The 12,952-nt window shown below is 44.1% G+C and overlaps 1 protein-coding gene across 1 annotated transcript in view; it reads left to right on the plus strand.

The window, feature by feature from the left end:
• Positions 1-305: 305 nt before the first annotated feature.
• LOC125320465 (urea transporter 2-like) overlaps positions 306-12,952 on the plus strand; it is a 40,631-nt gene continuing 27,984 nt past the window's right edge. The window contains exon 1 of the mRNA XM_048292835.1: positions 306-399. The gene's annotated coding sequence lies outside the window, so the exon portion shown is untranslated. The remainder of the gene's footprint in view (positions 400-12,952) is intronic.

Below are 12,952 nucleotides of genomic sequence, written 5' to 3' on the forward strand. Positions count from 1 at the left end.
ATGGTTAGATGGGATATTGGGAAAAAATTCTTCCCTGTGAGGGTGCTGAGGCCCTGGCACAGGGTGCCCAGAGAAGCTGTGGCTGCCCCTGGATCCCTGGGAGCATCCAAGGCCAGGTTTGATGGGGGTTGGAGCAATCTGGGATAGTGGAAGATGTCCCTGCCCATGGCAGGGGGGGTTGGAACTGGATGGTCTTTAAGGTCCCTCCAACACAAACCATTCTCTGATGTTATGATCCTATGGTCACTCTTGCTCTGTGGCTGTCCAACATTTCAGACTCCTGTATCTCTTTGCTTTAGGAAGACGTGACCAGGAGCCATCCTGAGTTACCAACACACTGCAGGCTGAAGAAGACAGGCTCAACTCTGCCAGAGGACAAAATCATCCCACGTTTCCTTGGTGAGTTCAGGCTCCCTGAGTGTGTGGGGGGGTGTTTCTTCCTGCCCCCGGAAGTCTCTCATCTGAGTATGCTGTTCACCTCTCTGCTAGGCCAGACACTTTCATTCAGGCCAAAAACTCATTTAATTTGCAGAGAAGGTGGTTCCTTCCCAGCTGCCTTTCAAAGTAGTTTCTCAACTGTGCAGGGAAGCACAGCCAATCACACACCTTCACTGGAAAACACCCTGGCAGACACAACACCAGGTGGAGGATCCTTGTCACGGGTTTGCAGCACTATGAACACATCCAGGCTGTAGTAAGGCTCTCAGTCCACCCTGTAGTTCAGACACCCTCAAGGGTCACTTTCAGGGTGTTGTAAGAAGCAATTATTTCTCCAGATGAAAACCTATTTAGTTCATTGCAGGATATATGGGAAGATGGGGTGGTACAAGAGCTATATTATAACTAAAAAGCCACCACTTCTCACTACAACTACTACTTGGAGAAGGGAGAGTTGTGTGCACACATTGCCTGTGGTAGCAAAGCTTCTGCTTGGGGCTTTCTCTCCTTAGAATCACAGAATGGTTTGGGTTGGGAAACCTTCCACTATCCCACATTGCTCCAAGCCCCATCCAACCTGGCCTTGGACATTTCCAGGGATCCAGGGGCAGCCACAGCTTCTCTGGAAAACCTATGCCAGGGCCCCGCCACCCTCACAGAAAAAGAATTTGTTCCCAATATCCCATCTGTCCCTGCCCTCTGGCACTGAGAAGCCATTCCCAGTGTCCTGTCCCTCCATGCCTTGGCCCCAGTCCCTCTGCAGCTCTCCTGGAGCCCCTTTAGGCCCTGCCAGGGGCTCTGAGCTCTCCCTGGAGCCTTCTCTTGTGCAGCTGAACACCCCCAGCTGTCCCAGGCTGGCTGCAGAGCAGAGGGGCTCCAGCCCTGGAGCATCTCGGTGGCCTCCTCTGGACTGGCTGCAGCAGCTCCAGGTCCTTGTGCTGTTGTTCCCCAGGGCTGGGGCAGCTCTGCAGGTGGGGTCTCCCCTGAGCGGGGCAGAGGGGCAGAATCCCCCCTCCCCTGCTGCCCACGCTGGGGATCAGCACAGGATACAGCTGGCTTTAGGGGGTCAAGTGGACATTGATGGGTCATGTTGAGCTTCTCTTGACATGGTTTAATCTCTAAAAGGTTAAGCAGGGCATGGGCATCGAGGTTGTTCCCTTCAGCATGCACTCCGTGAGTGGTGTGACCCACAGTGTTTCAGGAGAAATGGCTTCACCTTTTACAGTCAGTCCCTGAGGGGATGTAAGCGGCCTCACTCCGTGGGCCCTGGCAGTGAGAGATCCCAGTTTTGGCTGGTAATGGTCACATCTGACTCGTGGAATTTTTTAGGAAAGGCCCTTCCTAGGGATGAATATGAACAGTATAACAGTGTAACCCATCCCCCTCCCTCTCTATCAAATAACAAATTATCAACTCAGTAAGAGTCAAGAAGATTCTATTTAAATTACAAACTGCAAATATTGGCTTATTTTGAGCTAGTTAGTAAGAATTAACAATCACATAAAAAATTTCTTATATTTTGGAAATACATTTCATCTGCCTTTGCATGATGGCAGCCAAGAAAATTTTGTTCAGATTTTCCAAGGTGATTCACTTACTGGCTTCTAAAAAAACCTGGTAAATTTCAGGTGCCAAAAATTTCTTCATCAAGATTTTTGAGCTAGAATGAAAGTTCCATTCCAAAGACTAACTTTAATAATTGTTCATGCTACTGTTTTTCTATTTTTAGGTCTTCCTAAGAAGACCTCACAAGAAAGAGATCATTTGGTTGATATCTTCAGTACATTTTCAAACTCTTAGGGGAAATGTCAGTGATGCAGCTTTGATTTTGAAGGTCATCTAGGGACATGAACTTCATAGTTGCTGATGATGTACTGTTTTTTCCTATTCATTCCTTCCAACACTGCAGCACAGAGGCAACACTTGCAATGTTTTTAATGTCTTTTTAACCCTTCTTTTGTGCCATTTCTGAAAGCACTTTGACCAAAAGCCCTCATTTTTGGAATATGCTAACTATCTTCCTCCTGAAACAGATTTTCAAACTGAAAGTCCAAACACTGAGGTGCATAAAAACATCTGATGTCTTTTGTATGGCTCTGAGGGGCAAAATCCTCTAAATGTGGCAATAAAGCTGTGACAACCAAAGCAGGTGAATTGTGTTCTGCAGGAGAATACAGGTCACCTCACTCTAGAGGAAGGAGCAGCTTTGCCATTTCACTCCCCAGTAAGAGCTGCAGAGCTCTGTGGGCTCTCTTTACATATTCCATTGCCATGTGCACTTGGCTTATTAATTAAAACATATTCTTTACTGTTTTCAATACATTAAATTGAATGTGTCTAATGAATATCCAGCTGCACTCTTCTTTCTTTATACATAACAATTTAGAATCATAAATTGCACTCATTCCAGCCCAGGAACATTTTGCCCATTATATGGCTGCGGGTGATAATGTATCAGACAGCAATAATGACGCTTGATTTTCATAAGCTGCACTAAATGGTAAGTGCTCAGAGCTACATGTTTTGATTAGCAGACTAAGCAAACCATGACATGAGAATCCTTATTTACACTGACTACTAAGGCTCCTTTCACAAGGTGATTTATTTAGGCAGAGGGACGTGTTAAGTGCACCTGACCTGCCTTTAACTGAGTTCTAGATCATCTCAAGCTGGACGTCTCTGACACAAAAAGCTCTTGAGTGATTGTCTAATCTAAGCTAGATATGCAAAATCATATGCTAGAATTCATTCTGTGCAAGATTTACCAGGAAAAATAAAGTCTATTTTGATGCTCTATATGTAGAAGTTGAATCAGATGCAGAATATACCCTGGGGAGGCCTGTAGACAAGAGAAAAGGTATTTTGTCCCAGATGTAGGTTTCTACGCCCTCCATTCCTTTTCCGTCTCTCCTCCATCATTCTCTTCAGCAGCCTTGTGTCCCTCACGCCCTCCCTCCACTGCACAGCTACACTTCTGTCATTTCACAAGCGCAGTGCCTTCCCAGCACACTAAAAAAGACAAACACACCCATATATGCCTTCACTCGCACGCTCTGCGTTGTTTCTTCAGCTCCACCTATCGACGTCCTGAAAAAATGAGCGGCCGGGGCAGCAGGTCCCTTCGTCTGTCCTGAGCGCATCACACAGCCCTGCACACGCTCACAGGTGACCCCTGCCCCTCACACGGCGCTGCTTTAGCAGTTTGAGGGGCATGACTGACCTCTGCGGGTTCAGGACAGCTGGTCAGAGAAACTGTACTCTACTGTGTTGAGCTGGATATTAATTCTTTGGGCTGTGACAGAGAACTGTGTTTTATTTAAGAAAAGATGACAGCAAGCCAGCCTAAAGGAAGAATTATCATGACCATCATTACCAGACTGCTTGGTTTGAAGGCTATCCCAAAGGACAACCTTTAGGAGGCAAACAGGGTAAACTACAGGGAGGTGAAGAAATGAAGATGAAAAATAGTGCAGCCACATGAAATCTGAGCTCTTATTTGGCTCAAACTTATTACTAGAGTTTGACCTTGATTACGAAGTATTTTTCACTTTAAGTATCTCTTAGCATCTTTCACATACAGCTTTCCTACGCTCATGTTTGAAGGAGTGCGTCAGATAATCCCTATTTCACCCACAATGGCACACACCCCAATAACTGATGTCAAATAAGGTCACAACAGAGAGAGGTTCCACTTCCAGCAGAGTTACATTGCTCCAGTCCATGCTGGGAAAGTCACCTGAGGCTCCGTGGTCAGACAGAGGTGTGGTGGTGGCTGTGGGTGCCTTCAGGGGTTGCTCCGAAACACTGAAATGATTCATACTTCTAAATAACTTCATGATCCTTGGTTGGAAGCAAATCATGAAGTGTTAGATGTCATTTTGAAACAAGGGCTGGGAAACTTTTCTCCAGCATTATGTTTGGTTTAAATTTGGTTTGGTAAGTAGCCCAAACTACTGAATGTGCCTCTAAAAGCATTACTGGAGATGATTCTGAGGGCTGATTGTATTCAGAAACACAGCTCTGGAGGTCCCCAAGCATTATCTGGACCCTCCAGATTGATGCTGGAAGTCACAGAGAAATGGGCATTTCCATCATCCCTGGTAGAAATACCTTGACAACGGATTCTCCATGTCTTGGCACTTGTGGATCCAGAAACTAGAGATGGAAGTGGAAGGGGAGGGGGAGATTAGAGCTATTTTATTTCTGCCATCGTAATGAAATATTTGGTCAGATACATCCAACACAGTCAGAGACTGAGCAACACATCCACCATGGGGTTCTGAAGGGCAACATTACAGCTTTTATCTTCTCCCCTACATATCTGAAGTTTATAAAGTAATTTGGCAAACCTTTCTGGAGATAACCTGTCACCTGGAAGGTTTATAGCCTTGCTTCTGTTCTGGACTACCTAACAAGGGAAAGGAGGTGAGGAGACGTACAGATCCATCCCTGTGAACTCAGCTGGGCTGAGGGGAGGTAGCACAGGGAATGGACTTGGCTTGCAGCTTGCGGTATCTGATATGAGCTATGAGAACTGATAGGATGTAATCCAGCTCAAGGCTCTGCAACGGCAGAGGCAAAAATTGCATACAGGCATTTTGGGAATGAGAGACAGAGCTGAGACAAAAAGTCTTGTGGGGGAAACCCCAGTGAACTGGATTTGCAGCTCCTCCTGCTGCCACAAAAATTGATACTGTTCCTATGAGAGCCTGATATCTCCTGGGAGGAGTTATAATCCCAGACACCCCAGTCTCTCCCCAGCAGCAGTGTCAGCAGCCAGAGAATCTGGCCAAAACCAAACAGACAGGTACCAATACCACACAGACGTCTGACCACTTGTTACCATGCCCACAGAGTGTGCTGCTTCCAGCCACCTATTTGATTTATATCTGGGCCTCTGGTGCCTGCAGCTTGGAGCTGCTGTATCTCTGCTCACCACTTCCCTGCTCTGAATTGCTCCTTGAGCATGTAGCTGCAGGAGCCACACTTTATGTTGAGATGCTGCAGTTGACAGAGACATGTCCTCACCCCAGGCACTTGGACAGAGATTTTTACCCACTCTTGAAGTACTTTTTCTCTTTTTTTAATCAAGCAGAAAAGCAGTTCCAGTGAAAATGCTGGTGTGAGTGAGAGAAGAGACAGGATGTGCTCATTCTGCTGGAGGGAGTGTAGGCTGAGGACACTCAATGTCTTCTGTCTCAGAGAGATATCCCAGGAGAGAGCAGCACTCCTGTGCCCTGCATTCAGGCTAAAAGGGTCACAGAATCAACACAGAATGGTTTGGGTAGGAAGACACCTTAAAGCTCATCCAGTGCCACCCCTACCATGGGCAGGGACACCTTCCACTAGACCAGGTTACTCCAAACCCCATCCAACCTGGCCTGGAACACTTCCAGGGATCCAGGGGCAGCCACAGCTGCTCTGGGCAAACTGTCCCAGGGCTTCACCTCCCTGCATCCAGGAATTCCTTCCCAATATCCCATCTAACCCAGCCTTTTTCTCAGTGGGAAGCCATTCCCCCTTGTCCTGTCCCTCCAGGCCCTTGTCCAAAGTCCCTTTCCAGCCCTCCTGTGGCCCCTTTAGGTACTTGAAGGCTGCAATAAAGTCACCCTGGAGCCTTCTCTTCTCCAGGCTGAACAAAAAGATATGTCTGTGGCCACATGAACAGCCTGCCAAGGCAAGACTCAGATGCCTGAAGTCAGACACACCAGATAAAGGCCGTCATTTTAAAAAGGTACAGGGTCCCAGGGCACTCTTCAAGGCAAAAAACACTCGGCCCATGTGTCTGGTCCAAGTCCAAACCAAACTGCTTCTTTATATGAGTCAGGAATCTGTGGACTTGTTCTACAGCCCCATGCTATTTGTGCATTTTTTCACACACATTTAGGCAACCAGTGCATAATCCCCACAGCTGCGCATTTGCACTGTAAATTTATTGTCTGGTTCACTACCCTCTGCTTACACACACACACACACACACACACGTACATATAATCATGCTCAGTCTGTGCCAAGGCTGCAGAACCAACTCACAAACTGCCTAAAATTGACACAGGAAGTTTTATCCTCAACCATCAAGTTTCTGCAGAGTGATAGACTTGGTTCAGATACAACACAAGGCCAGAAACAGTTTAGATTTTCATGTAGAAACAAGCTTATGGGGTTTTGGAGTTTGCTTTGGGAGTGGGGAACACAGCAAATATCCCAGGAAGCTGCTATCACAAAGTTATGGAAAAAAATCCATCATCTCACCAACTTCCAATCCTTATCATTCCACCTCCCCCATCATCTCCAAGTTATTATCTGTTAACCACATTTTTAAACTGTAGCAAAGAAAACAGAATAAAATCAATAGCTTTCTTTACAACTAGGAGGACAGAAATATTCAGCTCCCCAGTGGGAAAACTGGTTCTTTCTTTTTTCCTTTCTTTCTAATTTTAAACCTCACTTAAGGTTCAGTGATTGAACAAAAGCAGACAAAAAATATTGCAGTTATCTGACGTACAGAAGTGTAACATGAAGTCTGCTCATTATGGATAATATTTATGGCAGATCATAACGTTAAATTACAACTCAGCCGCCTCAGCCAGAAATTTGTAACACCACACATGTGCTTCTAATTAAGGGCTTTTGAAGTTGCCCTGGATATTTATTTTCAAGGGATTTAGTGCACAGAACGATTAAAGTTTGCTCTTGTTAGGAGTTCTGCAATCGAAAAAAAAATTACGAGAAATTGCAACTGGACCTCAAACTAATATATACATTCATTTTTGCATGAGTGTATACGTGTACATCTGTTTATCTATTGCCATAAAAAAAGTAAAAATGCGTGTGTTAACATAGATAAAATAATATATTACAAAGAGGGAGACAAAGGGCCCTTTGTTTCAAATGTGGTCCAAGTCCAAAATTTGTGACCGTAATTTTGTTTATAGGAAATCCTTTATAATGCTAGTTTAGTGTTTCCATATGGAATTCTCATAGGACTCTTTTCTCCCTCCCCCTCAACCCCCCCATCTCCCTCTTTTATTTGGATAAGGCAAGAGAAAAGTGAATGTACATTCCAAAGATGCATAGTCATTCCGGATCAAATTCAATAGATTCTGGCAAGAGTTGAAAAACACAGATGCAGTGTTTTAGGTCTCCTGCTGTGCAGCCTCCAGCCATGAGTGTCTGGTTGAAGCACTTTGTAAAATCATGAAAACCCTATTAAATTCATGAAATATAATATACTGCATTTTCGAGCTAACTTTCCATTGAACTGTCCGTGAAGATGGAATTTGTCTGGCTTGCTTATGGTGTTCACAGACACACACACACGTACACACTCAGGCATCCCTGTGTGCGTGCCAAGACACAACCAGGAGCTGCTGCAGTGCTTTAACCTCTGCTTCTTCAACTGAATCTTCCTCTCCAAAACAGCAGAGCCTGGATTAAAGCTCAGGAGTTCCCATCAAGCCTTCTCTGTCTTTGCACCACACAACTCACCCAATGACCCCAACAATTAAAGAGGTCCTGATGTTTAGGTAGAGGGAAGTGAGCGTCCTACACAGCTGCCCCTCTTCCTACTTAAAACAAAATCCCTTGCTAGGAAACTGAAAGCAGCCTGATATTCTTACTTCATTTCCTATTGAGTTTCACATAATAAAATCATCATATGTTTAGGATTGGGTTTCTTTTCTCCTCTTCTAAATGAAAAAGTGAGAGCAGTCCCCTGAGGAGAAAGCTCTTGCTGTTAAAATTGTCCTCGAGACACGGGCAGTTGCGGCCCCTTGCGTGCCTGTCAGAGTGAGAAAAATATGTATTTTAGTAAAGCTGGCCTGCCCTTGCTCATTTATGTCTAGGCACCCACGTGGCTGAAAGTTGTAATAAGTTTAATGAAATGTGGCTGTACCTGAGCTCACCGTGCAGCCACGTGAGGTTTTCCTTACCTCCGCGTGAGGCAGACGGAGCTCTCCCATAAAATACGCTGTACTTCCAACTGCATCTTTTATTCAAGGATCTGTAGGTACTTTAGAAACACTGAGATTCATAAATGCTTAGGCCAGACAGGACCTTTGAGCACTCAGCCCATGTAATACTGACTGTAAACTTCATCCTGTAGCTGCTGTATTGAACACAGCAATGTTGACTTCCAGTTTTGAGATGAAGACTTCAAGAGAAGAGGGATCTTCAACAGAAGAGCCTTCTCTGGTAGATTGCTCCAACAGCTAATCAGTCCTTCTGTAAAAAACATTACCATGCAATAAATAACCCATGATGTTTAAGATAATATTGCTAACAGTAGGATTTAAGTTGTATGTCTGTGGTTAAGATTGTCCATGGGAGTCTTAACTCCAATTTTTTGAGAAAGAATTGTGATAAGGTGCATCCTTTTCTGTCCAAAGTCTCTACCAAGTTCTGCTCCACGAAATCCACAAATAATTCATAAGATTTTGTGTAGAAGTGGTGATTATATTTGAACATTTCTTCACAATTTTGGTACAAGGCTTCCCATTTCTGTTGTGAGCATTTTCTGTCAGTGGATGACAGAAAGATGGAGGCTGGATGCTTGTTAATTAGGTTCAGATTTCCTGATGAACAGTTCTATTGCAAGCAACAAATCAAGTCAAGACTAGAAATTGCTTTGCAAGTCAAATATTCAGAAATTTGTCCCTGTAACTTTAAAATTCCAGATCCCTTTGGAACGGAAATAAAGGCTTAAATTTCAGGACCACAGTGCACGTTTGACACATTCACTGGCCTCAGGTATGCCAAAACAAAGACAACAGGCCGTCTCCTATTTCCCATTCCAAATAAGAAGGGAAAGGAATGCCTAAAGTCCCTTAAGTACTCACTTTTTTGGTATAAATAGTTTTGAACTTGAGCTTGTTTCAACATTGTTGTTTGCATAAGGGTTAGATGTGAATCCTCTTAGGTTTAAATTAGATGATTTACCTTCTGTAGGTGCCTGTATATCTCTACTTACTAAAAAGGAAGTCTAGAGTAACTTATTTGGACTTCTACATCTTTTTAGACATTTATTTTGGGTGAGAATCCCTTCTTTTTTCCTTACAAAAACACATTGAAATAAAGATATTTTCGCAAGTCTTGGTACAGCAGTAATTGTCTAAGAACATAAACAAAAATGGGTGTATCAGAGATATGACTTTTTTGTTGATGAGGTTAGTGTGGTGTAGTTCAATATCATGTACCAGCTAAGTTACTTTACATATCTTTAAATGTCATTGATATTATGATTCATAGTACAATACTCTGTGGTCTTCCAGTTTCCTTTAAAAAAACTGAAGCATACATTTGCAGACACTAAAGCAAAGTTAATTAGTGAGGTTTGTGTTAACAGACATCTTGAGAGGATTAATGTGCAAAAATTAGATAACAAAGTGCATGCCATTTAGGTTTAAAGTGCTACTCCTGCTGTGTCATGTGAACATTTTATGCAGAAAAACACCTGTATTCTTCATCATGCAACAAAATAATGGGGGACTTAATAAGCTTTACTAATTCGATATAAAAAGTGGCAGCTACAGGAAGCGTGTATTTACTGGCAAGGAGGATTGTTTAAAAGAAACAGACAGAAATGGCCTGGGAATATTCTACTGGATAGCCAGTGAGCAAGCTGAGGGAAAATAAAATTTGGCATACCCTTGGCATTGTCCTAGCCTCTGCACTCCAACCCCAGCCCTTGCTGGTTACACCCACCACAGCCCTTTTGGCAGGGACACACCCCTTGCAGGGCTACCTTTGGTGGCAGTGGCCAGTGTACGTGCATTTGAGTGCCTGTCATTCCAAGCCCCCTGACACAGGAAGGAACATGAACCAGAGGTGACATCAGGCTCCCTGGTGCTCTCATTACCATCCCTGGCCAAGATGTCACATCCTGCCACGCAGCACCAGAGCTCCCAAATTCTCCAGCCATGTGAGCCATCTCAGACCAGAGCCTCACCAACATGGATTTACAGGTTGTTTCCAGAGATGCCGTGGTTATGAGGAACACAATCCATAGAACTCACAAAGGTCTTTAACCTTGTTACTCTTTACTTCTATAACAAAGCATATAAAAGGTCATGGGCCTGTTGGAGGAAGCCACAAAGATACTGCAGGGCTGGAGTCCGTCTGCTCTGGAGCCAGCCTGGGAGAGCTGGGGGTATTCACCTGCACAAGAGAAGGCTCCAGGGAGACCTGAGAGCCCCTGGCAGGGCCTAAAGGGGCTCCAGGAGAGCTGCAGAGGGACTGGGGACATGGGCCTGGACTGACAGGAAAAAATGGTTGTAGACTGCCCTTTTCTGGAGGTGTTCAAGGTCAGGCTGGATGGGATCCTGAGTAACCTGGTCTAGTGGAAGGTGTCCCTGCCCATGGGAAGGGGTGGAACTGCATGCTCTCTAAGGCCCCTCCCAACCCAAACCATTCTGTGATTCCATGATTCTAAAATAAATGGAAAGCCCCCCAAAAAAGAATGGATTACACACACTTCTGTACCTAAGCTCTCTCCTCATTTCTTCATGGTTTCAATTTGGATCAAAGTCTTTTTGTGGAACCAGAATCCTACTTACCTCTGGAAAGGTTATCTCTTGGTTCTGCATTCTTGCAGTGTATTACAGTCCCCCCAGCTCCATGATGAACACTGGAGCTTTTACCACCATGCAAATAACACTACCTGATGGAATACTATCATTAGGATTGGCAGCAATAGCCAATGGCTCTGTAAATTCTCACTTCGATAACCACAGCTATTCATCAGTTCAAATCCCATTTAAGAGGCTTTTGGATCACAATCTCTCTTCCCCCTCTCAAACAACAATAAGATTGTGTAAAAATAAATATTTTGCTTATTGCTTAAATGCAATTAAATGCTTTGTCCACCACACAAGGCACCAGATCCCACATCCTACCCTGCTGCCCAAGGCAGAACTCCAACAAGAGAGTTCAAAACAACAGTATCATTACTGGCTTCCTACTTACTATGCATTGGAGGGGTGTTCGCCGTGGAGTAACAGGGATGGCACAGTTCAACAGTTATTTCCTAAAATTCCCTTTTAGAAAATTTATAAGGGAAAATGCTAGGTTTTGATATACAATTCCCCATTCATTTGCAAATTCCAGTGACCAAAAAAAACCCAAACCACCCTACTTTAAATTAATTTGAACTCTCTTGCTGGTGTTCTATTTTTACATATAGGATTTATGTTAGCTGTTCTAACAAGCTTATATGCTTCAGTATTATTTACATTATTCTTACTATTCATATTGGGCTCCTTTTGGAAGCCTTAATAATAAAGCCCACTAGGCCACATGCTGTGCACACTCAGTCCAAAAAGATGGCTCTGCTCCAAGATAGTTTGGGATGGAAACATGGAACAAAGGAAAAGTTTGGTACAGACAAACATGTAAAAGCATGAGCACAATACAAGGCAAACCTGGTCAGCTGAGCGGGCACAAGCTCAACACACCACAGCCTGACTGCTACCAAATGTTACTGTTCACACCACTGGGATGATTTCAATCAGTTCAGTTATTCCTAACAACGCAATTAGTCTCACTACCACCATGGCTCAATATTCTCAGTGAGCCTGAAGAAGACTGGGAGAACAAGAGAAAATTTGAAGCAAGTGATTAACATCAAATCTGACAAAGCTCTGGAACAGATTTTACATGGAAATACCCAGGGAGAAACCTGGCTGGTTCTTAGATGCAGAAAGGGTTTATCTATGAGGTTATAAATTGGATTTATGGGTGGCAACCAGGAGGAGGACTTGGTAGCCCAGGACTTGTTGTTTATATATAGTGGGGACTGTATCTTTAGACCCAAATGAAACAATTGCATAGAGATATGTTTCAGAACAACAAAATTATATTAAGAAAATAAAGGCTGTTAAAAACAGAATCTATACACAAAAAAAAAATTTTTACAGAGAGCAGAGGCTGCGTATGAAAAGTACCAGTTAATTTCATCACAGACTCATCACAGAGGTTGGAAGAGACATTCAAGAACGCATAGTCCCACCATCAACCAATACCATCCCAATCACCCCTAAAATCCACATGCCTCTTGAACAGTTCCAGAGATGACTCCACCACCTCCTTGGGTAAATTATTCCGATGCCTGACCACTCTTGCAGTGAAATTTTTTTTTCTAATATCTTTCTGAACTTCCTCTGGCAGAACTTACAGCCATTTCCTCTCATCCTTCCACTTCAGACATGGCAGCCAAGACCGGCCCCTACCTCACTCCACCCTCCTGTCAGGGAGTTGTGGAGAGCAAGAAGGTGCCCCCTGAGCCTCCTTTTCTCCAGACCAAACACCTCCAGTTCCCTCAGCGGCTGACAGGTTTTCTAGACCCTTCACCCACAAGATTATGAAGAGTAATTGCACTTGTACTGCAGATATACAAATTAAACTCCTATTTTCTATCTCCAGCCCCTGGGAGGTGTTCAGGGCCAGGCTGGACAGGGCTTGGAGCAAACTGGTCTAGTGGATGGTGTTCCTGCCCATGGCAGGGGGTGCAAAGAGATGA

This window comes from Corvus hawaiiensis, chromosome Z, assembly GCF_020740725.1.
Source record: "Corvus hawaiiensis isolate bCorHaw1 chromosome Z, bCorHaw1.pri.cur, whole genome shotgun sequence".
Classification (NCBI taxonomy): domain Eukaryota; kingdom Metazoa; phylum Chordata; class Aves; order Passeriformes; family Corvidae; genus Corvus; species Corvus hawaiiensis.